The following is a 7730-nucleotide window of genomic DNA, read 5'->3' as shown; positions in this document are numbered from 1 at the left end:
TTTCTTTCAGTAGTTGCCTCACGAATGAAATGATATCTGACATCGATATGCTTTGTCCTCTCATGATGTGCTGAGTTTTTGCTTAGATGTATTGCGCTCTGATTGTCGCAAAATACAACTGAACTAGCCTCCTGCTGTAGTCCAAGCTCACTCACGAGATTTCTCAACCAAATGGCTTCTTTTACCGCTTCTGCTGCTGCCATGTATTCTGCCTCTGTAGTAGACAAAGCAACTGTCGACTGTAGAGTTGATCTCCAACTAATAGCTGAGCCAGAAAGAGTAAAAAGATAACCAGTCAAAGATCTCCTTTTATCGAGATCACCTGCATAGTCAGAATCCACAAAACCTACAACAGAGGTTCCCAAAGTATTGCTATCAAAAACTAAACCCAAATCTGAGGTACCCCTGAGATACCGAAGGATCCACTTCACTGCCTCCCAGTGTGCCTTCCCTGGTTGAGCCATGTATCTGCTCACTACACTGACTGCCTGGGCAATGTCTGGACGAGTGCAAATCATAGCATACATTATGCTACCCACTGCATTGGAGTATGGAACTCGGGACATCTCCTTCTTCTCGTTCTCACTTGTAGGTGAATCTGAAGCCGAGAGCCTAAAGTGAGGAGCCAAAGGAGTCGTAACGGGCTTGGCCTTCTTCATCCCAAAGCGTTCAAGTACCTTTTCAATATAGCTCTTCTGTGAGAGATATAATGTTCCAGCTTTCCTGTCCCTCCTGATCTCCATACCTAAGATCTTCTTTGCTGCACCAAGATCTTTCATCTCAAACTCATCACTGAGTTGTTTCTTCAAAATAAGAATCTGCGACATGTTCTTAGCAGCAATAAGCATGTCATCGACATATAATAGAAGATAAATAAAAGAATCATCTCCTAGATGCATGTAGTACACACAACTATCATAAGTACTTCTTGAGTACCCATGACTAAGCATAAAATTATCAAACCTCTTGTACCACTGTCTGGGAGATTGCTTCAGGCCGTACAAAGATTTCTTCAATCTGCAAACTTGATCTTCTTTACCTTCTATGAAGTATCCCTCTGGCTGAGACATGTAGATAGTCTCTTCAAGTTCGCCATGCAAAAATGCAGTCTTCACATCAAGCTGCTCAAGCTCCAGATCAAATAGAGCAACCATGGCAAGCAATACACGGATGGAGGTATGCTTCACAACCGGAGAGAACACTTCATCATAGTCAATTCCCTCCTTTTGTCTATAACCCTTAGCCACCAACCGTGCTTTGAATCTAGCATCTTCAACCCCTGGGATCCCTTCTTTCTTCTTTAAAATCCACTTGCATCCAATTGCCCTTTTACCCTTAGGTAATTGCACCAAATCCCAAGTCTGATTCTTGTAGAGTGACTCGAGTTCTTCTGTCATAGCCGTGGCCCAACGTCCAGATTCTCCGCATGAGACAGCTTCAGTAAAGTTTGATGGCTCTTGAATACTCATCTCTTCAGCTGTCGTGAGAGCATACGCCACTAATTCAGCATGTGCATATCTTTGAGGAGGTTTGATCTGTCTCCTCTCTCTGCCAGTGGCTATGGAATAAGGTTCTTCAGTCTCAGCATCATCAGCATCTGAGCCTGAATCATGTTGCTCTTCTACAGCTGTAGGAGCAAATTTTATAGACGACTTTTGAGACGTCTCTCCCTCGAGCTCCACCTGAAGCTCCACCTTATCCATGGTCTTCTCTACATTTCCTGTAGACTCAACAGAAACCTTCCCATGATCAAGCATAATCCAAAATGGAATTAGTACGTCGGGTGAAAAATCCATACAAGGAACCCCTATATATATACCATGTATACCAAATGATTAAGGATTAAGTGACAATATTATAGTGTTAAAGATAAATATGACTATCCAAAATTATCATAAAACATAAGAAAACATAATCCAAAGAATTTACCTGCTTAAACAGGTATGGGTAATCGCGACACATATCCTCCTCGCGCTCCCAAGAAATCTCCTCAGATCCTCTCCGATTCTATTAAACTTTCACCAAAGGAATCACCTTGTTTCTAAGTTTCTTATTTTATCTAGAAAGTATACAAATTGGATCTCTATCATAGTCAAATCGTCCTGAAGCTCAATCTCCGGAGCATCCAATACTCGTTGTCTTTCCTCGTCATGTAAGTGCTTCTTGAGCATAGAAATATGAAACACGTCGTGCACACCAGACATCGATGCTGGAAGGTCTAGTATATGTGAAACAGCCCCAATACACTCCATAATCTGAAAAGGGCCAATATATCTCAAAGCAAGCTTCCCCCGCCTACCAAATCGCTGCACCCCCTTCATCGACGATACCTTCAGCATGACAAAATCTCCCACTTAAAACTCCAAAGGTCGTCATCTGTGATCCGCGTAACTCTTCTTCCGACTCTGAGCGGTTAAAATATGCTCGCTAATCAATGCTACCTTTTCGGTAGTCTGCCTCACAAGCTCTGGTCTAAGCAACAAGCTATCCTCTGGCTCTGCCCAACATATAAGGGATCTACAGGGCCTCCCGTACAAAGCCTCATACGGAGCCATACCAATCGTTGCTTGATAACTATTGTCATAAGAAAACTCTATCAATGGAATATGATCCTCCCATCTACCTTGAAAGTTAATGATACAAGCTCGCAGCATGTCCTCCAACACCTGGTTCACTCTCTCTGTCTGACCGTCTGTCTGAGGGTGAAAAACACTGCTGTGCAATAATCTGTTGCCAAATAAATCCTAAAAACTCCTCCAAAAGTATGAGGTAAAAACTAAGCCTCGATCTGATACAATCATGTTTGGAATCCCGTGAAGTCGAACTATCTCCTGGATGAATATCCTCGCATATGTCTCAGCGGTGTAAGTAGTTCTCACTGGAATAAAATGTACCGACTTCGTCAACCGATCCACGATCACCCAAATTGAGTCGTTCCCCCTCTTCGTCTTCGGCAGCCCTACAATGAAGTCCATAGAAATGTCTACCCACTTTCATTCTGGAATGGGTAGAGGCTGAAGTGTCCCTGCTGGTCTCTGATATTCTGCCTTCACTTACTGACAGGTAAAACACTTAGCCACATATTCTGAAATCTCTCTACACATACCACTCCACCAAAAGTGTCTTCTCAAGTCCTTGTACATCTTAGTGGTTCCTGGATGCACTGTATATCGAGTACGATGTGCTTCATCAAACAACTCCCTATTCAGCTCCACACTAGCTGGCATAACCAATCGGCCCTTCATCCGCAGGCCTCCATCTGCCCCAATGGTCCAATCCTCCTTGGGCTCTTTGGAAATCTCCTCCTTTCGGATTTGAATCCAAGAGTCCTCTAACTGAGCTCTGACTACTCTGTCCCTCCAAGGTGGCTGCACTAATATAGCTCCTAAGTATGCACTGGTCCCGCCAATCTCTAGCCTAAAATCGAACTGGCTAAGAGTGAGAAGATCTCTATACAACGAGCACCTCAAAACCACGACCTGGTGTCGACGCTTCCTACTCAAAGCATCTGTTATGACGTTCGCCTTCCCCAGGTGATACTGAATCGCGAACTCGTAGTCCTTGATGAACTCAATCCATCACCACTGCCTCTGATTAAGTTCCTTCTGGGAGAAAAGGTACTTCACACTCTGGTGGTCTGTGAAAAGCTCAAACAGAACTCCATATAAGTAGTGTCTCCATGCCTTCAGCGCGAATACCACCGCTGCTAATTCCAAATCATGAGTGGGGTAGTTCTGCTCATAAACCCTCAACTGGTGTGAAATGTATGCTACTACCCTCTGAGTCTGTATCAAGACACCTCCCAAACCTGCTAATGATGTATCCGTGTATACAACAAATGTCCTGTCACTGCTCAGAATAGTAAGAACTGACGACATAGTCAACTTAGTCTTCAAGGTATTAAAGGCTTTCTGGCACTCTATGCTCTAAGTGAACTGTACATCCTTCTTCGTAAGGTGTGTAAGTAGTACTACAATCTTCAAGAAGTCCTGAATAAACTTTCTGTAATAGCCGGCTAACCCCAAAAAGCTACGAATCTCGGTAACCGTCTTCAGCGGTTCCTAATCAAGAACTGCTGAAACTTTAGCTAGGTCCACTACTATGCCTTCTCTGCAAACAACATGGCCAAGAAATCTGACCTCATAAATCCAAAACTCGCACTTGCTAAACTTAGCATATAGCTGATGCTCTCTCAAAGTCTGCAAAGCCAAACGTAGATGCTGCTTGTGCTCCGACTCCAATCTCGAATAGATTAGAATATCATTAATGAATACAATCACGAATTGGTCCAAGTATGGACGGAAGACCCGGTTCATCAGATCCATGAATACCGCGGATGCATTGGTTAATCCAAATGGCATGACCAAAAACTCGAAGGATCCATATCGAGTCAGAAAGGCGGTCTTGGAAATATCCATCTCCCGAACCCGCAACTGATGATAACCAAAACGAAGATCAATCTTCGAAAAATATTACACTCCCTGCAGCTGATCGAACAAGTCATCAATCCGAGGTAAAGGATATCTATTCCAGATAGTGACTTTGTTCAACTCATGGTAGTTGATACATAATCGCATACTATCATCCTTTTTCTTCACGAAGAGGACCGGCGCTCCCCACGGAGAATAACTCCGATGAATAAAGTCCTGAGCTAACAACTCATCCAACTGGGCCTGTAGCTCTCTCGTCTCAGCAGGTGCTATACGATAGAGTGCTCGGGATATTGAGGCTGTGCCCGACTATAATTCAATACAGAACTCAACCTCTCTCACAGGAGGTAACCCAGGTATGTCCTAAAAAATATCCTGATAATCTGAGACAACTCTTGTCTTGCATATATCCGTACTCTGATCCTGAAGCATCACCTCCTCGATGTACGCTAGTAATGACTCCGCAAATTGGTTCCCCTGAGAGGTTGCTACAACTAACTCGGACCCATCGGATGCTCGCAAACTGACTGTTTTCACAAAATAGTCGATACTGATGTGGTAGGAAGATAGCCAATCCATACCAAGAATGACATCAAATTCTGACATGCTCAACACTATCAGATCAACAACGAACTCAGACTCGTCTAAACTGATAACACACCTCCTACAAATGCTCTCCAAGAACGACATCTCACCTAGAGGGGTGTAAACTGACAAAGGAACAACTAGAGGCTGAGCTACGAGCTGAAGTCTAATCATAAAAACATAATATATGAAAGAATGTGAAGCTCCTGAATCAAAAAGAATATGGGCTGGAAAGGAGTTCACGGAGAACGTCCCCTCCACTACGGTCCCGCTCGCACCATGATCATGAGAAACTACTACATACACTCTGCCTGTGGCTGGAAGCTGCTCTGCTGCTGGAGGTGGGGCATATGGGACTACCTGCCCCTGAGGAACCTCCTGAACTGCACGAACCTGTCCGTCAATCTACAAAACTGCCGGCGGTGCCTCAAGTCTCGTCTGTTGGCCCTGACCTCGGCCCTGGAATTTGTTCTGCTGTTGATTCTGCCCTCTTCCTTGCTGGGCTTCTACTGGTGCACTGTGACACTCTGATGCTTTGTGGCCAAACTTGTGACACTTAAAACAAGTGCCCTATAATTTGCGCTGCTGAGGCGCTCTCTGATCCTGCTGGAGTCCTCTCCTATGAGGGCCTTGCTGTTGCTGCTACTGGGGTCCCGAAAGAGGCCTCTTATTCTTACCTTTATCCTTAGTATTTGTTTCCTTATCCTTCTGAAACATAGCTGACTCATTCTCCTGTGATGTGGTAGCATATGCTACCTCTCGTACTGAATAGAACCTCCTAGAAACGAGGTATCAACGAAGGTTAGGGCGAAGTCCTGCTAAAAACATATGTGCCTGGTATTCTCCCATCTGCCACATGCCCGTGAAGCGAAGAAAACTCATAAACTTGCTCTCAAAATCAGCTACTGACATGTCTTCCTGAGACAATTTGGATAACTCGAGCTCTTTCCCGACCCATTCCGTAGAAGAGATATATTGCTCATCAAAGAAGTAAGCGAAATCCTCCCAGGTGAGGGTCATCCTCTGATCTGGAGTAAACTGTAGCCGATACCATCTCCCTGCATCCCCTTTGAGACTGTAAGATGTCAACCTCTGCTTCTGAACCGAAGTCACATTCAGTATCTCAAGAATGTTACTCACATCATCCTTCTACTTATGTGCTGCAAGAGAATCTGATGAACCCTAAAACTCTGGTGCCCTCATCTTCTGGTATCTCTCTACTAAGCGGTGCCAAGCCTCCTGTTCTATGGCTTTATCAGCAACTTCCTGCGGGGTGGGCATCCGTGTTCCCTCTGGAAAATCCTCTGCAATATGAGAAGCTGGTGCAACCGGTGATGGAACTACTGGTGGTGGTGGTGTGACATGATTCGTCACGATCTCCTCAAGTGCTACCATCCTAGCAGCTATGGGAGCCATCAAATCTATCAAGTGCTGGGGAGCCTGCTGCGGCTCAGGTGGAGCTTGCTGCGGCTCAGGTGGAGCCGACTGCGGCTCTGCCTGATTAGCTCTCCGGGTATGAGGTCTATCACGTCCAGCCATCTGAGCATATAGAAGAAGGTTTATAAGTCCTCGAACAAAACATATAAGAATTTCATATCATATATCATTCACTCAAATACTTTTAATATCACAAAAAAAATATTTGTAATTTTTGAACACGCGTATATAACGTCCTCACTCATTCTAGAATTTCTAGCAGACTCTATACACGAATCTTAAGAAACTCTACGTCCTCACTCATTCTAGAATTTCTAGCAGACTCTATACACGAATCTTAAGAAACTCTACTCTAACTCTACGACTCAACACAGGATGATCCTAAGGATACTGGAACTAGAGCTCTGATACCAACTGTGACGTCCCTAGTTTCAATAAGGTTGTAGTCCAAGGTGAAACTAAGAATGTCAAACCTGTCAAGCATCAAACATCATGCTACGACATGCTTCACCATCACAGTCACTACCTATCTAGTAGAATCAACAATAGGTATAGGTACAAAACAAGCAAAAGAGAGTATACAAAAAGGAAACTAAACAACAGATACTCAGAAGAATAATCACTACCACTGATATAAATGGATAAGTCTCTAAAAAGGTAATATCTGAACTGAATACAAATGTCTCGACATAAGAATCAAATGAACTGATATTAAGGCACATTGCCTATACAAAACTAGAATAAAAACTCAAATGTTTCATAAATACATCTATTGTGGAGTTCTGACATAAACTACTAGAAAAAATTAAAAATGGTAAATAGAACAACTCCATCAAGCTACGGCTCTCCGTGCACTTGGCTCGTTACCTGAAAGTGGGGAAACAACGAGCGTCAAATCGCTATAGCGAGTAACATCTCAACCAATCCCAGGGGAAAGGGCTAAAAGGATAAGAAAATATCTGATAATACATATAGATAGCCAAACATCGACTGTAAAAATAAAATAGAGGTTTGATGTTTAGAAATTTACAACACGAGCATAGGTACGCCTCCCTTATCTCAAATTGTAAATAGCTAAATATCAAATTCAAAAGCTACAACATGGAGTAATAACTCTATCTCTAACCGAAATATCAATGACTTGTCATATGTCAATTACATACCAAAGTCATGGTCTGTAATAAATAAATGTCCAAAGTATGATCTGCAATAGTTTAAAGTCTAATACGAGGGCTGCAGTAGATTATAGTCCAACACGAGGACTTTGATGATTATAGT

This window comes from Asparagus officinalis, chromosome 10, assembly GCF_001876935.1.
Source record: "Asparagus officinalis chromosome 10, Aspof.V1, whole genome shotgun sequence".
NCBI classification, from domain to species: Eukaryota; Viridiplantae; Streptophyta; class Magnoliopsida; order Asparagales; family Asparagaceae; genus Asparagus; species Asparagus officinalis.
This window is presented reverse-complemented; position numbering follows the sequence as displayed.